The sequence below is a fragment of the Saimiri boliviensis genome, chromosome 21, assembly GCF_048565385.1.
Source record: "Saimiri boliviensis isolate mSaiBol1 chromosome 21, mSaiBol1.pri, whole genome shotgun sequence".
Lineage (NCBI taxonomy): Eukaryota > Metazoa > Chordata > Mammalia > Primates > Cebidae > Saimiri > Saimiri boliviensis.
In genome coordinates, this window is record NC_133469.1 from 3880159 (window position 1) to 3898791 (window position 18633).

The following is an 18633-nucleotide window of genomic DNA, read 5'->3' on the forward strand; positions in this document are numbered from 1 at the left end:
GCAAGACTCAGGGTCAACAACAAAAAAAAGAAACTCAAATAGCAGAGAATCACAGTGGTGTGTTTCTGGCCCCTCTAAACAAAGAAAACTCTTTAACCAGATCAGTCCTTGACTTTCTCTTAGTTATGCCACATACGTTCCCCTACAAACATTAGGTGTGCTTTTCTTCACGTCTGTTCCCCTGTGGGAAGAGAATTGTTTCTTTCTGCTATTCACGGAAAGCGTCTCTTTCTCTTCAGGGACGTGGAGATACCAACAGCCAGTACTTGGTCATCTCATTCTTTCTAGAATACTTTGCCTTAGCTTAGCAATTCTGAGAAGCAGATTCTATTTTTAATTTTTGTAGCTACATAGTAGGTGTATATATTTATGGGGTGCATGAGATGTTTTGATACAGGCATACAATGTAAAATAAGCACATCATGGAGAATGAGGTAGCCATTCCCCCGAGCAGGTACCCTTTCAGTTACAAAACAATCCAATTATTTTCTTTATTTTAAAATGTACAATTAAATTATTATTGACTATCGTCAGTCTGTTGTCCTGTGAAATAGTAGGTCTTATTCACTCTTTCTAACCACCTTTTCGTACGCATTAGCCATCCCCACCTCCAACCCCCGACGACCCCACAAAAGCCTTCCCAGCCTCTGGACACCATCTGCATTAGTCCGTGTTCATGCTGCTGATAAAGACATACCCAAGCTTGAGCAATTTACGAAAGAAAGAGATTGAACAGACTTACAGTTCCAAGCGGCTGGGGAGGCCTCATGATCATGGCAGAAGGTGAAAGGCAGGTCCCACATGGTGGCAGACAAGAGAAGAGAGCTGATTGGCTAATACTTTAAGGGGCAGGAAAGAACTTTCCGTATTTAGGTAGGTCAAGCCTTTTCTAAGTAATTTCCTCTTTTCTTCTAAGAAAAAGGAAATTACTTGGAAAAGGCTTGACCTACTTAAACAAGGAAAGGGATGCATTACAAGTTAAGATCTACCTGGGCCTGCCTGGGAATGTCTGCTGAGAAGCAAATGGAGTCAGGCTTCTTAATGCCAGAGAGACAGAAATCTGCTTCATTTGAGGAAGAACTTTCGTAGATCCTTCAGACACGATCCAACCCAAAATAGGAGATGCTGTCAGGGAACTCCGTGGGGGTGCTGGGGGACATGAAGCAGGAAACAGAAGAGCCAATAAACAGTGTCATCAAGTCAGTAATTGGGGCTCAGTCCTCTGCACAGAATGCATCTCAGAGTGGCTGAAACCCTGAGCAGGGGCGGAGGCCAAGCAGCTCAGCTTTTCCACCTCCTCCACAGCCATCATCAGCTGAGAAAGGCTTCCAGGCCACTGACTCTTCAGCACCTCCGACTCACCTTGCCCAATGCCCGGACCCAGCATGGTCTCAGAGCCATAAAACAGGACCTGAGAACACGGGTGCTGTGTGAAGCAGCTCTCAGTGTGTAGAGACGCAGGCTGAGGCATGAAGTAGGAAGCCACACGCTTCAACAAACTCAGCATAATTCTATACACAGCAAATCAGAACAAAAATATGAGAATATGATTCATGTGGACGCCACTCAAGGCTTTGCCTCCTAATGAACTCAGAATGTTAAATGTGGCCACCTGCATGGTAGGAAATGATTCTGATGCAGTGTGGTCCTGGCACAGAAACTGGCCAACTTATACCAAAAACAGGGCCCTCGAGTGTTTACTGGCCCATGGGTTGCTTCTCCCACCTCACCCTCTTCCTTTCGAGTTGAAAGAGCCAATGCCATGAATCAGGGGCTGGGAGGCTTGTACCAGTCCAGCCGCCTGCCCAATTTTACCCCTTTCACCGATGACAGAGACTGCCCCTTCCTGACCTATGAGAAGGAAAATGAGTCAGTCGTCGGCATGTCTCATCTGGAAAACTGCCACTCGCTAACCAAACGAAAATCCTGATGTGAGCTCTGATACCTACAGACCCCCAGGTGTCACTTCTTTCTTCAAAAGTGATCAGAGCAAACTTAATCACTAGGGGAAGGTGATAACGGTGACAAAACGATCATCTAAGTACCTTGGGCCACTTCCCTTGGGACATAATTAGTCTCTCTTGGCAATTGCCCATTTTCAGCATTGTCGTTATTTTCAGCAGCAGGTTAAGCTGCTGAACATGAAGTCACAGCTATTAATTCGTTCATAGATTCACTCATCAGGTAATAAGAAATAGAAAGAAACGAGTTTGTGAGTTGGGAGGATGGCCTGAGCCCAGGAGGTTGAGGCTGCAGTGAGTTGAGATCGTGCCACGGCACCCCAGCCTGGGTGACAGAGAGACCCTGTCAAGAAAAGAAAAGAAGGGAGGGAGGAGGGGAAAGAAGAAAGGAGGAAGAGAAGGAAGGAGGGAGGGAGGGAAGGGAGGGAGGGAGGGAGGGAGGGAGGGAGGAAGGGAAGGAAGGAGGGAGGGAGGGAAGGGAGTGAGGGAGGGAGGGAGGGAGGGAGGGAAGGAAGGGAGGGAGGGAAGGAAGGGAGGGAGGGAGGGAAGGAAGGGAGGGAGGGAGGGACAGAGGGAGGGACGGGAGGGAGGGAGGGAGGAAGGAAGGGAGGGAGGGAGGGAGGGAGGAAGGGAGGGAGGGAAGGAGGGAGGGAAGGAGGGAGGGAGGAAGGAAGGGAGGGAGGGAGGAAGGGAGGGAGGGAGGGAAGGAGGGAAGGGAGGGAGGGAGGAAGGAAGGGAGGAAGGGAGGGAGGGAGGGAGGAAGGGAGGGAGGGAGGGAGGGAAGAAGGAGGAAGGGAGGGAGGGAGGGAGGAAGGGAAGGAGAAAGGGAGGGAAAAAGGGAGGGAGGGAGGGAGGGAGGGAGGGAAGGAGGGAGGGAGGGAGGGAGGAAGGGAGGGACGGAGAGAGGGACGGAAGGGAGGGAGAGAGGGAGGGAGGGAGGAAGGGAGGGAGGGAAGGAGGGAGGAGGAAGGGAGGGAGGGAGGGAGGGAGGAAGGAAGGGAGGGAGGAGGAAGGAAGGGAGGGAGGAAGGGAGGGAGGGAGGGAGGGAGGAAGGGAGGGAGGGAAGGAGGGAGGAAGGGAGGGAGGGAGGGAAGGAGGGAGGGAGGGAGGAAGGAAGGGAGGGAGGGAGGAAAGGAGGGAGGAAAAGGGAGGGAGGGAGGGAGGAAGGGAGGAGGGAGGGAGGGAGGGAGGAAGGGAGGGAGGGAGGGAGGGAGGAAGGGAGGGAGGGAGGGAGGAGGGGAGGGAGGAAGGGAGGGAAAAAAGGGAGGGAGGGAGGGAAAAAGGGAGGGAGGAGGAGGGAGGGAGGAGGGAGGGAGGGAGGGAGGGAAGGAGGGAGGGAGGAAGGGAGGAAGGAGGGAGGGAAGGAGGGAGGGAGGGAGGAAGGGAGGGAGGGAGGGAGGGAGGAAGGAAGGGAGGGATGGCGAGAGGGACGGAAGGGAGGGAGAGAGGGAGGAAGGGAGGGAAGGGAGGGAGGGAGGGAGGGAGGGAAGGAGGGAAGGGAGGGAGGGAGGGAGGGAAGGAGGGAAGGGAGGGAGGGAGGGAGGGAGGGAAGGAGAGGGGAGGAAGAGGGAGGAGGGAAGGAGGGAAGGGGAGGGAGGGAGGAAGGCAGGGAGGGAGGGAGGGAGGGAGGGAAGGAGGGAAGGGAGGGAGGGAGGGAAGGAGGGAAGGGAGGGAGGAAGGGAGGGAGGGAAGGAGGGAAGGGAGGGAGGGACGGAGGGAAGGAGGGACGGAGGGAAGGAGGGAAGGGAGGGAAGGAGGGAAGGGAGGGAGGGAGGGAGGGAGGGAGGGAAGGAGGGAAGGGAGGGAGGAAGGGAGGGAGGGGAAGGAGGGAAGGGAGAAAGGGAGGGAGGGAGGGAAGGGAGGAAGGGAGGGAAGGGAGGAAGGGAGGGAGGAGGGGAGGAAGGAAGGGAGGGAGGGGGAAGGAGGGAAGGGAGAAAGGGAGGGAGGGAGGGAGGAAGGGAGGGAAGGGAGGGAGGAAGGGAGGGAGGAGGGAGGGAGAGGGGGGAGGGAAAGGAGGGAGGGAGGGAAGGAGGGAAGGGAGGGAGGGAGGGAGGAAGGAGGGAGGGAGGGAAGGAAGGAGGGAAGGATGGAAGGGAGGGAGGGAGGGAGGGAGGAAGGGAGGGAGGGAGGGAGGAAGGAGGAGGGAGGGAAGGAGGAGGAATATATGTTGAGGGAGGGAGGGAGGGAGGAGGGGATTCATTTGGAGAATAGAAAGTATAAATCATCCCATACACTGATTTCCACTATGCGCATGTCCACGAATACTGGGCTTAACAGAAGCCAGCCTGCTGCCATCCTTGACCAGTGGCCTGGCTGCTGAGAGCTGCCCTCCCACACACAGGTAATGGCAGTTCAAGGTCACCCTCTTCTGGTTAGGGCCTTCCCAACCCAGCTCTGCCAGAGTCAGTTCCCCATTGTCTAGATTCAGAGGCCTGTCATTCCCAAGCTCATCATGTCCTGTTCAGAACAGAGCCTGCGTTGCTGCCCTCCATCACTGTGAAATTCATACTGCTGTTTAACTTCTACTCTTCTTTCTAAAATACTCTCAAGAGGCTGGGCGCAGTGGCTCACACCTGTAATCCCAGCACTTTGGGAGGCCAAGGCAGGAGGATCGCCTGAGTCCAGGAGTTGAAGACCAGCCTGAGCAACAGGGCGAGACCCTGTCTCTACAAAAAATTTTAAAAATAGCTGGGCGTGATGGTGCAGATGTGTAGTGTCAGCTATTCAGGAGGCTGAGGTGGGAGGATTACTTGAGCCCAGGAGACGGAGGCTGCAGTGAGCTGTGATCGTACCCTGGCACTCCAGCCTGGGTAACAGAGTGAGACCCTGTTTCAAAAATAAAATAAGAGAATATAAATTTGAGGTGGAGACCATAGCCCTCTTCACGTACAGAAATCAGTCCTAATTTCAGTAAAGTTACCTACAAAATCATTACTGCTTTAACAGAGAGATATATTACCCTCCTGCAGAAAATACACTTATCAGCCCATGGAGTGGAAATTTGTGTATTGTAAGTTCCAGCTCATTCAGAGCTGAGGCTATGGGACAGCAACATTCCAGAAGACAGAGACACGGGAACAGGGGTGGAGCCCTGGAGACCACCTCGGGACCGCTCAGGCTCAGAGGGCGACGATGGAGCTGGGAGTCCTATCCTTCTTGTTCCAATTAAATCTCTTCTTTCAAATATCTGTACAACACAACTATCTCCCTTGGACCTTACTGAAAGTACCGCGTTGCCTCTTGATATCACCATAAAAGCCCTTTCTGATACAATAAAAGTTCAGTGGCGAAATCCTGAGTAATTCTCATTTGGACCATGGGAACCAGCATGGGTGGGCGTCCATGAGTCTCTTCCACCAGGCAATGCCTTAGTGAGAATGAGGCAGAAGGAATAGGTAGTAACCAAGTCCAGCCAGGCGCGGTGGCGCACGCTGTAATCCCAGCACTTTGGGAGACCAAGGCGGGTGGACCATGAGGTTAGGAGTTCAAGACCAGTCTGGCCAACATGGTGAAACGCATCTCTACTAAAAATACAAAAAATTAACGAGGCATGGTGGCAGGCACCTGTAATCCCAGCTACTCTGGAGGTTGAGGCAAGAGAATCACTTGAACCCAGGAGGCGGAGGTTGTGGTGAGCAAAGATCACACCATTGCACTCCAGCCTAAGCAACAGAGACTCTGTCTGGAAAAGAAAAGAAAAGAAAGAGAGAGAGAAAGAGAGAGAGAAAGAAGGGAGGGAGGGAATGAAGGAAGGAAGGAAGAAACCATGTCCTTGGGACTTGGCAACTGTGGCAACCAGACGCTCAGCACAACCAGCCCCAGCGCTGGCACTGTGATCCAGCTCACCCAAGCAAAGCTGTCTCCAGTAGGGAACTTCCCCCATAGGGAGCATGCACATTTTTATTTTACCTCTCCTCAGACCAACTCTTTGCTCATTATAATAGTAAAAAACATACCCCTGGGTGGAGATTTAACATGATCATGAAACATGTGACATACAACCATGTACGTCCAGCTACTGTACACGTGAACCCAGAGGACGCTTCCTAGTGACACCTCTTTCCACCTCCTCGTGAATAATCAGGTAAGACTCCCACAAAAGGGGTTTCCCCGGCAATAATCCACGCTGCCTCAGCCTTAACGAGCAGCTCGCCCTGAATTCCCTCTCAGGGGTATACTGTCCATTCTGCACTTAACTTTCAAAATATTCCCTTTTTTTTTTCTTTTTTGAGATGGAATCTTGCTCTGTCGCCCAGGCTGGAGCACAGAGGCGCCATCTCGGCTCACTGCAACCTCCGCCTCCCGGGTTCAAGCGATTCTCTTGCCTCAGCCTGCCAAGTAGCTGGGATGACAGGCACCTGCCACCATGCCTGGCTACGTTTTTGTTTTATCCAAGATGGGGTTTCACCACATTGGCCAGGCTGGTCTTGAACTCCTGACCTCAGGTGATCTGCCTGCCTCTGCCTCCCAAAGTGCTACAATTACAGAGTGAGCCACCACATCTGGCCCTCAAAAATATTATTTTACTCTTGCAATAAATTACTTCGTATTGCATCTCCTTCACTGTGTGGCTCTTGTTTAAATTATTTTAAACTAAGAAGAACTGAGTTCTCACAACAGCTGTCAACAGGAAGACTTCATTCATTCATCCACTAAATATGTACCGAGCCATTCCAATGGGCCAGACATGGCGCTAGACACTGCCTGCGGAAGTGGGGTGTGGGGGCAGTGGGTGGGAAGGAGGAAGGATAGACAGGTGAATCCAAGCGCTAGCCTGGCCTGCAGGTGTTTTGTGTAAGGAACAGGGGAATGAAGTTAGGGCATCAATAACTCCAGTACGATAGGGAGTGATAGGGGGCCTGAGGCATTCAGAGAAGTTTCTTGGAAACACAGAGAAATTACTACAGGAACTGAAATACAGCAACATGAGTTGGCTCCCTCCCTCTCAGACTCTCTGCCAGGAAAGGGTAGAAACTAGAGAATGTCCTGGAACCAGGTTCCGTGTCCACTCAGGGTCCCTCAGACACTGTATTCATTTGTTTAAATACGCTGTTCATTTACATCGTTTGGATATATTGTGTGTATTTTTATTGCATTTGAAACATTGGACTTATTGATTCAAGGGTTATGGTAAGTCGATGACGTGGACTGCTCATGTAAAAACTGCTGTCATCACGAAAAAGAAAATGACTTGAAGTGGCTGCAAATGTGCCAATGCTCAAATGGCTTCAGTGGCTTTTTTTTTTTTTTTAAGATGGAGTTTCACTCTTGTTGCCCAAGCTGGAGTGCAATGGTTCCATCTCAGCTCACTGCAGTCTCCACCTCCGGGTTCTCCCGAGTAGTGAGGATTACAGGCACACACCAGCATGCCTGGCTAATTTTTTGTATCTTTAGCAGAAACGAGGGTTTCACCATGTGGGCCAGGCTGGTCTTGAACTCCTGGCCTCAGGTGATCCACCCACCTCGGCCTCCCAAAGTGTTGGGATTACAGGCATGAGCCACCACACCTAGCTGGCCTCAGTGGGTCCTTTCTTTCCCAGTGAGAGATAATGATATTTAAGGACTTTGGCTCAGGCAGCCATTAAACAGAAACAGTGCTGGATGGTGGACAAGCCCCAGAGAGAGCCCGCTGCTGCTCCGGGTGTAGCCTCAGGAAGAACACTGACTCAGATCCTCACCAGCTGTGTGACCTATGCAAACTGCTCGACCTCTCATGCCTCAGTTTCCTTAACCACTATAGTTGTTGTGAGAATCAAGTAAGCTACCGTGTAAACGTAGAGAGCCACGTGTTAGCTAGCATCATCATCATCATCATCATCATCATCATCATCATCATCATCAGGACCTACTGGGACAGACCCTGCCCTGATGGCCCCCTAGCAGGAAGGATGGCCTGCAGGGAAAAGAGGAGAGGGTCTGGAAGCAGCCAGTTTGACTGCTGAGTTCAGGCTGATTTTAAAATTAGAAGTGGGAGGTCATTTCCTGTCATTCCAAACAAGAGGTTTGTAAGATGATTCTTTTTTATCTCAGACAGAACAAAGTCAGGAGAGCCCCTGGTTTGGGTCTTCAGAGAATGGGGTGGGGCTGCGTGGGGGATGGGAAGAGGATGCTGAGGAGTGGGCTTCTGTGTGCTCTTCAGAGTCACCCTCTAAGCCCAGGACGAACAGGCCCACTGGGGACGTGCTGTCCTCAATGCCTCTCGTCCTCCTGCAGCCCGTGGCTAACCCAGCACCTCTAAGCTCAGCTAACTAGATCTGGCTTCAAACGAGGGAGAACTGATTAGATTTTTCTGACAGACCACGTGAGTTCTGATTGGCTAAGATTGGAAAGCAGTGGAAAGACAGAAAAAAAAAAAAAAAAAGTGGGGAAATCTGGTGGTGGTGTCAATGCGAGAAAACACGTTTAAAACAAAATTTAAAACCATACCGGGGTGAGAAAGAAAATAGAAATTATCAGGCCAGGCACAGTGGCTCATGCCTGTCAACCCAGCACTTTGGGAGGCTGAGGCAGGTGGATCATGAGGTCAGGAGTTCGAGACCAACCTGGCCAAGATGGTGAAACCCTGTCTCTACTAAAAATACAAAAATTTGTCAGGGGCAGTGGTGTGCACCTACAATCCAAGCTACGTGGGAGGCTGAGGCAGGAGAATCGCTTGAACCCAGGAGGTGGAGGTTGCAGTGAGCCGAGATGGCACCACTGTACTCCAGCCTGGAGAACAAAGCCTGCCTGTAATCCCAGCTAGTCAGGAGGCTGAGGCAGGAGAATTGCTTGAACCTGGGAGGCGTGAACCGGTGGTTGAAGTGAGCTGAGATTCGGCCCTGGCGCTCCAGTCTGGGCGAGAAGAGCAAAACTCCGTCTCAAAAAATAAAAAGACTCTGCCAGGCACCTAATTTGTAGTAATAAAATATCTTTTTTTAAAGCTGTCATATCAAGAGACCCTATAAGATAAAATACATTTCACAAGTAACCCTCAAAATAATTAAAGACAAGATAAACTCGTTTCAAAAACATCTTCAACTAAATTTGTTCAAAGGTATAATACTACATTATGTGTGATTTAAATAATTTTTGAAATTGTAACTTTCGAATGAAACCCTTCCGGCATGGAAACATATAAACGAGTGCAGAGAAATCAGCCAGGTACAAAAGAACAAATCCTGTACGATTCCACAAATATCAGCAACAGGCAAATTCATAGAGACAAAAAGTCTAATTGGTCAGGGCTGGGGAGAGGGGGGATGGCACTTGCTTAATTAATGGGCGTAGAGTTTCTCTCTGAGATAATGAAGAAGTTCTGGGAATGGACAGTGTTGAGAGTGACATGACATTGTGAATTTATTTCATGCCACTGAATTGTATGCTTATACTTAATACACTTAAATATGGTGTCTGGACAGGACTGCCAATTCATTCCATGAAGCCAGTGTCACCCTGCTACCAAAATCACACAAAGACGTCACAAGAAAGCGCGGTACGGTGGTTCACACCTGCAATCCCAGCACTTTGGGAGGCTGAAGCAGGTGGATCACGAGGTCAGGAGTTCGAGACCAGCCTGGCCAACAAGATGAAACCCCATCTCTACTAAAAACACAGAAATTATTCTGTATTTTTCCATATGGTGGGTGGGCATGGTGGCAAGCCCCTGTAATACCAGCTACTTGGGAGGTTGAGGTAGGAGAATCGCTTGAACTCGGGAGGTGGAGGTTGCAGTGAACCAAGATCACACCATTGCAGTTCAACCTGGGCGAGAGAGCGAGACTCCAACTCAGAACACACACACACACACACACACACACACACACACACACCCCTCAAGAAAACAAAACTAAAGACCAGTATCTCTTCTGAATATACCATAAAAATCCTCAATAAAATATTAGCAAATTAAATACGGAAACATATAAAGGGGATGATATGCCATGACCAAATGGGGATTTATTCCAGGAATCAAATGAGATGCTTTTCCCAGGAGTGCAACTTGGATTTAGCATCCAAAAATTAATATAATGTACCATATCAATAGAATAAAGAACAAAAATCACATGATCATCTCAAGAGATACAGAAAAGGCATTGGACGAAATCCAAAACCCTTTCATAAAAACATTCAGTAAGCATGGAACTTTCTCAGTAATACATGGTAATACGTGAAACCCACAGTTACATTTTACTTGACGATGAGAGGCTGAATGCTTTTCCCCTAAGATCAGGAACAAGGACATCCATTCTCGTTACTTTCATTCAACACATTACTGGAGATTGTAGCCAGGGCTATTAGGTCATAAGAAGCAATAAAAGGCAACCAGATTAGAAATAAAGGAGTAAAGCTATTTTTATTCATGGATGACATGACCTTGTATATAGAAAATCCTAAGAAACCCACAAAAACTATTAGAACTAATTAAAGATGTTTAGTAAATTATGGGATACAGGGTCACTATCAAAAATTAATTGTATCTCAGCCGGGGGCAGTGGTTCACGCCTGTAATCCCAGCACTTTTGGAGGCCAAGGTGGGTGGATCACTTGAGGTCAGGAGTTCAAGACCAGCCCAGCCAACATAATGAAACCTGGTCTCTACTAAGAATACAAAAATTAGCCAGGCATGGTTGCAGATGCCTGTAATCCCAGGTACTCGGGAGGCTAAGACATGAGAATTGTTTGAATCCAGGAGGCAGTGGTTGCAGTGAGCTGAGATCACACCACTGCACTGCAGCCTGGGTGACACAGCGAAACTCAGTCTCAAAAAAAAATTAACGGTATCTCTATATATTAGCAAGGAAAAGATCTGAAGATGAACAAAGCAGAAAATTTCATTTAAGCATTGATTAAAATGCTTAGAAATACATTTAATAAGAGAAATATAAGACTTGTACACTGAAATTCTCACATTTAGGAATATATATTTATCTCCAAGAGAATTGAAAATATATGTACACAAAAACTTCCTACACCAGTGTCTAGCTGACCTTCTGGACACACAGGCACACACACACACACACACACACACACACACACAAAGCAAACAAAAAAAACTTACACAAGTCTTCATAGCAGCATTATTCGTAATAGCCCAAAAGTGGAAACACTGCAAATGCCCATCAATTGATGAACTGATAATTATAAACAAAATGTGTTATATCCATGTAATGGAATATTATTCCGACTGTATTAGTCTGTTCTCACACTGCTAATAATGACATACCTGAGACTGGGTAGTTTATCAAGGAAAGAGGTTTAATGGACTCACACTTCCACATGGCTGGAGAGACCTCATAATCATGGTAGAGGAGCAGGGACGTCTCAACTGACAGCAGGCAAGAAGGAGCCTGGGCAGCGGAACTGCTCTTTATAAAACCATCAGATGTCACGAGACTTCCTCTCACGAGAACAACACAGGAAAGACCCACCCCCATGATTCAATGACCTCCCACAGGGCCCCTCCCATGACACGTGGGAATTCTGGGAGCTACAATTCAAGGTGTGATTTGAGAGGGGACACAGCTGAACCATATCACAGCCATAAAAAGAAATGAAGTTCTGATGTGTGCTATACCATGGGTGTATCTCCAAAATATTATGCAAAATGAAACAGGCCTGGTACAAAAGATTGTTCATTGTACAATTCATTTTATATGAAATGTCCAGAATAGGGAAGCCTATAGAGGCAGACGTAGATTAGTGATTTCCAGCAGCTGTGGGGAGGGCGGAATGAGGCGTGACTGCTAATGGTTACGGGATTTCTTTCTAGGGTGAGAAAATGTTATAAAATTGAATGTGAGGATGGCCACACAGCTCCCTGAGGATGCTAAAAACCACTGACTTATACAATTTAAGTTATTGGATTTTCTTATGTGTGAATTATATCTCAATAAAACTATTTCTAAATTTTTGAAATGAAAAATTAAATTTTAGGTGGTTTGGAAAGCAGAATGACGTGTTTCTTCTCCTACTGAGGTGGCAATACAAGGGGATGGTTAGATTTGACCATCCTTCTTTCCCCACTGACTTTTTTTTTTTTTTTGAGACAGTCTTGCTCTTGTCACCCAGGCTGGCTGGAGTGCAGTGGCGCGATCTCTGCTCACTTCAACCTTCACCTCCTTGGTTCAAGTGATTCTCCTGCCTCAGTCTCCTGAGTAGTTGGGATCACAGGTGTGTGCCACCACACCCAGCTCATTTTTGTGTTTTTAGGAGGGACAAGGTTTTGCCATGTTGGCCAGGCTGGTCTCGAACTCCTGATCTCAGGTAATCCACCTTCCTCAGCCTCCCAAAGTGCTGGGATTGCAGGCATGAGCCATCGTGCCCAGCCATCCTTCCTTTTTAAACAGCCCATGTTTTTTTGGAAAATCTGGGCTTCTAGAAGAATGCTGACTTATCACCGTCATGTTACTATAAACACACAAAGCTACAAGCTCCCATCAGATGATTCCAAAAGGCTCTTCTGTGCTGATGGTTATTTTTCTTAGTTCCCTTTCCTGCCATTAAATCCCTCTGCACAGCAAATAAGTATTAAATGTCATTCTTGGGTTTAATCTTCATGATTTAATGGGAATCATGGACAGATTGTTTCCAAAGAAAGTTGTTGGGTTTTTTTGTTTGTTTGTTTATTACAGACCACAACACACCAGTGCTTGCTGAGATAATTACTCAAGGAAGATCTTGTCTACAGTTCTGGTAGAGATCAACTTTGGACTACAGAACAAACAAATAAAATCCTTGCTTGTTCCGGACATAGGACTTGAGTCAAAATCTCACGTTACACACAATAGACTTTTGCTTTATAGTAGTGAGAATATACGGGATGCCTTTGTAGAAACTGATACAATAAAAGCAAGGATTCTTCTCATCAACAGCTAAGTTGTCAATCCATGACCACAAGCTTCCAGTCATCCAAATGGATTACACTACTTAGTTTTGACCTGACAAACCCAAGGGTCTACTTCTGAAAATGTCTATCTCCTGACATTCAAGAGCCCTGAAAAGTCTGACTAACTGAGAAATGAAGAAAGAGGTATGTTGCAAATTGGTGTACAGTGGCACTCCGAGAATCCTTGAGATTCTTAGTTATTCCGTAAGATGGTTCCAACACTAAAAGTAATGGTGGCAGGCCGGGTGGCTCACACCTGTAATCCCAGCATTTTGGGAGGCTGAGGCAGGCAGAGAACAAGGTCAAGAGATCGAGACCATCCTGGCCAACATAGTGAAAATACAAAAATACAAAAAACCCACTAAAATACAAAAAAATCCACTAAAATACAAAAATCAGCGGGGTGTGGTGGTGCGCGCCTGTGGTCCCAGCCACTCGGGAGGCTGAGGCAGGAGAATTGCTTGAACCCGGGAGGCTGAGGTTGCAGTGAGCCGAGATCACACACTGCATTCCAGCCTGGGCGGCAGAGTGAAACTCTGTCTCACACACACACACACTCACAGATTGCTCTCCAAGACATTCGCTAAAATTCCTGGACAATGGTGACAGTAATGATTTAAAGGAGTAACCTGAGAATTTTAATGAAAGTGAGACCCAAGAACATTCCTCCTCCACCGCTAACCCGCCACCCTCAACCCAAGTTCCAATCAAAAAGTCCGGATGTCGGTGTGCTGGTAAACGTTAAACAACTGGCTCTTTGTGGAAGAAGACCTGATTCAAAGAGCTTGTCGGTTTCCATGGTGTAACTACTCCCACCATGACCAATCAAACTCCCTGCTTGAATAAACTGGATGAAGCATTGCGGGGAGCGACCTGTACCCTCAGTTCTCTCCAGCTGGCGTGAGCTGGCCCCTGCACACTCCCGAGTCTTAAAGAGGAGGCACTGAAACACAAGTGTAAATTAGTAGCAGAAACCCAATTAATCATATAGCCTATTGGAAGGAATTCTACGCACACCAAAGGGAAGGTGATCATGGGGGAATAAAAGAGGAAGGGAAAAAACAAAGAGCCAAGTCCCCGGGGCCTGCGTGGGCGCTGTCCAGGAGGAGGGTGCCCTGCTGACTCAAGCTTTCCAGTCTGATGCAGCCAGCCGGACGTAAAGGCTCACAGAGGAGCCAGGCTTTATGTCAGGCCGCCTGCATCAGACTGGAAACCTCCTACTCCTTTTTTTTTTTTTTTTTTTTTTTCCAGCAATTATACCTTCCTATAGCCTTGAACTCTACCCCTATAATCTGATTCCATACTCATCAAGTAACTTTCTGATTAGAACTTGATTTCCCTTGAAGAGTGGGTTTATCTGTCCAGAGGGGAGAGGGCATAGTCTACCGTTCAAGTATTTTACTCCAGTTTCACTGCTCATTAGTTGTTTTGTTTGTTTTTTTGTATTGTTTCTTTTTTCTTTTCTTTTGAGATGGAGTTTTGCTCTTGTCACCCAGGCCGTAGCGCAATGGCACAATCTTGGTTACTGAAACCTCTGCCTGCCAGGTTCAAGTGATTCTCCTGCCTCGGGCTCCTGAATAGCTGGAATTACAGGCGCGCACCACCATGCCCAGCTAGTTTTTGTATTTTTAGTAGAGACAAAGTTTCACCATGTTGTCCAGGCCAGTCTCCAACTCCTGAACTCAGGTGTTCCACCCACCTTGGCCTCCCAAAGTGCTGGGATGAAAGGCATGAGCCACGGCACCCAGCCTTGCTCATCCGTTGCTAATGATAAACTGGAATTCTAAAACCAGTTACCTTTCATATCCTTTGATCCTGTCCTGACTGCTTTGATGGCAGTCACCTGCAGCGCTCTCCGAAGCATCTTGAGAGAGCAAAAGCTCTGGGCAGCACCTGCGCTCTGGCTCTGAACTCCATGCACAAAGAAGCAAATGCCCTGAAGAGAACAGTGGTGACAGCCTGGCTGCCTCTTTTGGTCACTAATGCCTTCAAACAGGTGTTTTGGGAATATCATTCTGCTTTTGTGACGGCTCTCAGTAGGAAAGTGCGTCTATTTTTAATTAATTAATTTTAGAGACAGGGTCTTGGTCCGTCACCAAGGCTGGAGTCCAGCGGCGTGATCATAGCTCACTGCAGCCTTGAAGTCCCCGGCTCAAGCTTTCTTCCCACCCCAGCCTCCTGGGTAGCTGGAAGCATACCTGGCTAATATTTTTAGGAAAGTTGGGCTATTCTCAGGTACTTGTCATAGCCAGAAGTAGAACCCCCTGAAAATATCCTTCTGCATAACTGATGTCTTCTCACATCTCAAGGTTTAGTTCAAATGACACTTTTCACAATTTTCTCTGCTCAGGAAGAACCTGAAAAACCGCCTGTGACAGCTACATGTTTGCATTGCTCAAGGGAGTAGACTTCTTCCAGCTGTGGGACGTTTTCTATGAGAATCCGTGGGGAACGGGAAGAGGGAGGCGAAGCCTAGCAATGAGCCCTGCCTTCAAAGTGAAGGTCCAAAAAATGGGGTGACCTCTGCCTTCCTGACATTTAACTGCTTGAAATTAGACCGTGACCCGTATCATTGCTGCCAGATGCCATAGGACACCATGCTTCCCAACAGACATGGGGTACGTTAATTAAGACAGAAAGTGCTGTGTATTAAAAGGCAGCTCCAGGGTGCTTTCCACATGCAGATGCTCTGAGCAGGCAGAAGAAACGATACCCAGGGATCAGAAGCGCAGCTGAGGAGCGGCTTTGTTAACGGCCATCATTGGGATTAGGGGATGGTAACAGCCTGACCACGGCTCTCACCACTGGTTCCACTGATGAACATGTTATTGTGAAAATTGCTATGCTTGCAAGAGGTCTAAATGGTCTGAGATTTTCAGAAATAACATAAAGATGAGCCAAAATCAAAACCCTGCTGGGCCTTAAAAAAAAAAAAAAAGAAAGAAGCCCTCGAAGCATAAGAATCATTTTTTAGACATCTTAGAACAATTGGCAGCCAGGAACCTTTTGCTTGAAATCCTTGGCTCTGACAAAGGCAATGAGCAGCTTTAAAGGATTCAAGAACTGAAAAGCCTGCCGGGATCATTTCCATTCATTCTGATCTCACTCTTTACTATTTTATACACTCTAATCTGGCAGCTTTTTCGCTGTCCTTTGTAGGTTTGTGAGAATGATTTGCAACGCCTTGGAAACAGCTCCTCTCTGACTCCTCATTCCCTAAGTAATTCTGTGGCCGGTTGTTCACGGGGCCCCTGGGTTTCCTCATCATCTCTGGGGCTTCTATGCACTGCACGTGGAAGGGAAGCACACAGGAAGCTCTTGCTCTCTGTAAACGAGTGTCTTTGCTGTAGGAGCAATGAACTAAAGGCTGGTGGTACTTTCCAGAAAGGCTGCTGGGACTTTCCACACTGACAGCATTCTCTGCACTACTTAAAGGAAGAAGGGAGGGTGATTATTCCTGGAAGTAACCAGGAGTGATGATTAGCCGTAACCTTAAGTATAACAAAGCATGTCAATTGTCCCCTTGCCCTCCCGCCACATCATGCTGGGCTTGGCAGCAGGGCCTTCCTGCCTGGCCAGGGAGCCTGGTGTGGTCAGCAGCCTGTTTGGGGTGAAGACCACAGGCCAAAGGCAGCTTCTCTGAGGCAGCGAAACTGACTTTAGCCCCTTCATTCAGACAAGGGGTGCTGGGTTACTTGAGAGAGCCATCGTATTGATCAATAACATAATGACAGACTTTCAGAGAATATCTTTGATACGGTTGGGCTCTGTGTCCCCACCCAAATCTCATCTTGAATTGTACTGCCATAATTCCCACATGTTGTGGGAGGGAGCAGGTGGGAGATAATTGAATCGTGGGGGCAGGTCTTTCCAGTGCTGTTCTCATGATAGTGAATAAATCTCACGGCCAGGCACAGCGGCTCACTCCTGTAATCTGGGCACTTTGGGAGGCCAAGGCGGGCGGATCACTTGAAGTCAGGTGTTTGAGACCAGCCTGGTCAACATGGTGGAACTCCGCCTCCACTAACAATATAAAAATTAGCCAGGCATGGTGGCACGTGACTGTAATCCCAGCTATTCAGGAGACTGAGGCAGGAGAATCACCTGAACCTGGGAGGCAGAGATTTGCAGTGAGCCGAGATTGTGCCACTGTGCTCCAGCCTGGGTGACAGAGTGAGACTCTGTCTTAAAAACAAAACAAAACAAAAAAACCCTCACAAGATCTGACGGCTTTAGAAGGTAGAGTTTCCCTGCACAGCTCTCTGCCTGCTGCCGTCCACAGGAGATGTGACTTGCTCCACCTTGCTTTCCACCATGATTGTGAGGCTTCCCCAGCCATATGGAACCTCTTTCTTTTGCAAATTGCTTACTCTCCAGTATGTCTTTTACTAGAGTAAAAATATGGTTTTATTTGGAAGGAAAATAAAGAGATATATATATATATATATATATATATATATATATTTTTTTTTTTTTTTTTTTTTTTTGAGGCAGAGTCTCATGCTGTCACCCAGCCTAGAGTGCAGTGGTGAGATCTTGGTTCACTGCAACCCCCACCTCCTGTGTTTAAGCGATCCTCCTGCCTCAGCCTCCCAAGTAGCTGGGCTTATAGGTATGCACCACCATGCCTGGCTAGTTTTTGTATTTTTAGTAGAGACAGCATTTCACCATGTTGGCCAGGCTGGTTTCCAACTCCTGACCTCAGATGCTCTGCATGCCTCAGCCTCCCAAAGTGCTGCGATTACAGGCGTGAGGCACCACACCCAGCCAACACATTAATTTATACTTCATGAAATGTGCTTATTAGAGTTTCAAGACTAATTATTAAAACACTAACAACATAGTTTAAATCTTGAACAGTAGACTATGCCCTCTCCCCTCTGGAAAGATAGATCAACTCTTCAAGGGAAATCAAGTTCTAATCAGAAAGTTACTCGATGAGTAGGGAATCGGATTGTGGGGGGTAGAGTGCAAGGCTACAGGAAGCTGTGATTGAAAAAAAAAGTTGGAAGTTTCCAGTGTGATACAGCCAGCCTGACGTGAGGAACATATTCCAGATTTATGTATTATTTATTATTTATTTTTTTATTTTTGAGACAGAGTCTCACTCTGTCACCCAGGCTGGAGCAACCTCCACTTCCTGGGCTCAAGCAATTTTCCTGCCTCAACCTCCTGAGTAGCTGGGATTGCAGGCACCCACCACCATGCCCGACTAATTTTTGTATTTTCAGTAGAGACGGGGTTTCACCATGTTGGCTAGGCTGGTTTCGAACTCCTGACCTCAAATGGTCTGCCTGCCTTGGCCTCCCAAAGTGCTGGGAATATAGGCATGAACCACCATGCCTAGCCCACAGATTTAAATTCTCATCTAAAAGCAGTATCTCCACAGTACCATTTAGACTAGTGCTGACCCGAATATCTGGGTACTGCTGGCCATGTTGACACATAAAATTCATCACATGGCTGGATCATGAACATGCGTAGCTTGGAGGAAGAGCCAAATGGGGTTTGCTGAGAGAAGGAGAGCTGAAAGAAGGAGAGATTTTGTCCCCATGCCCCTGGAATTATAGGGATGCCATTAACCAAGACGGAGAGACTGCCAAAAAGCAGACAGGGGAGGTAGAGTCAAAGCTTGAGATCAGGGGTTCAGGCTTTGAAGTCTGAGATGTCTATCGGACACCCAAATAGAGGTGCAGCTGGATAGATGAATCTAGAGTTCAGGGGAGAGGCTCCGGCTGGAGCTAAAAAGCTTCTATCATCTTCTCCATGAGCCTTTTGTAAGATTTCCCACACAATTCCTAAATTAAA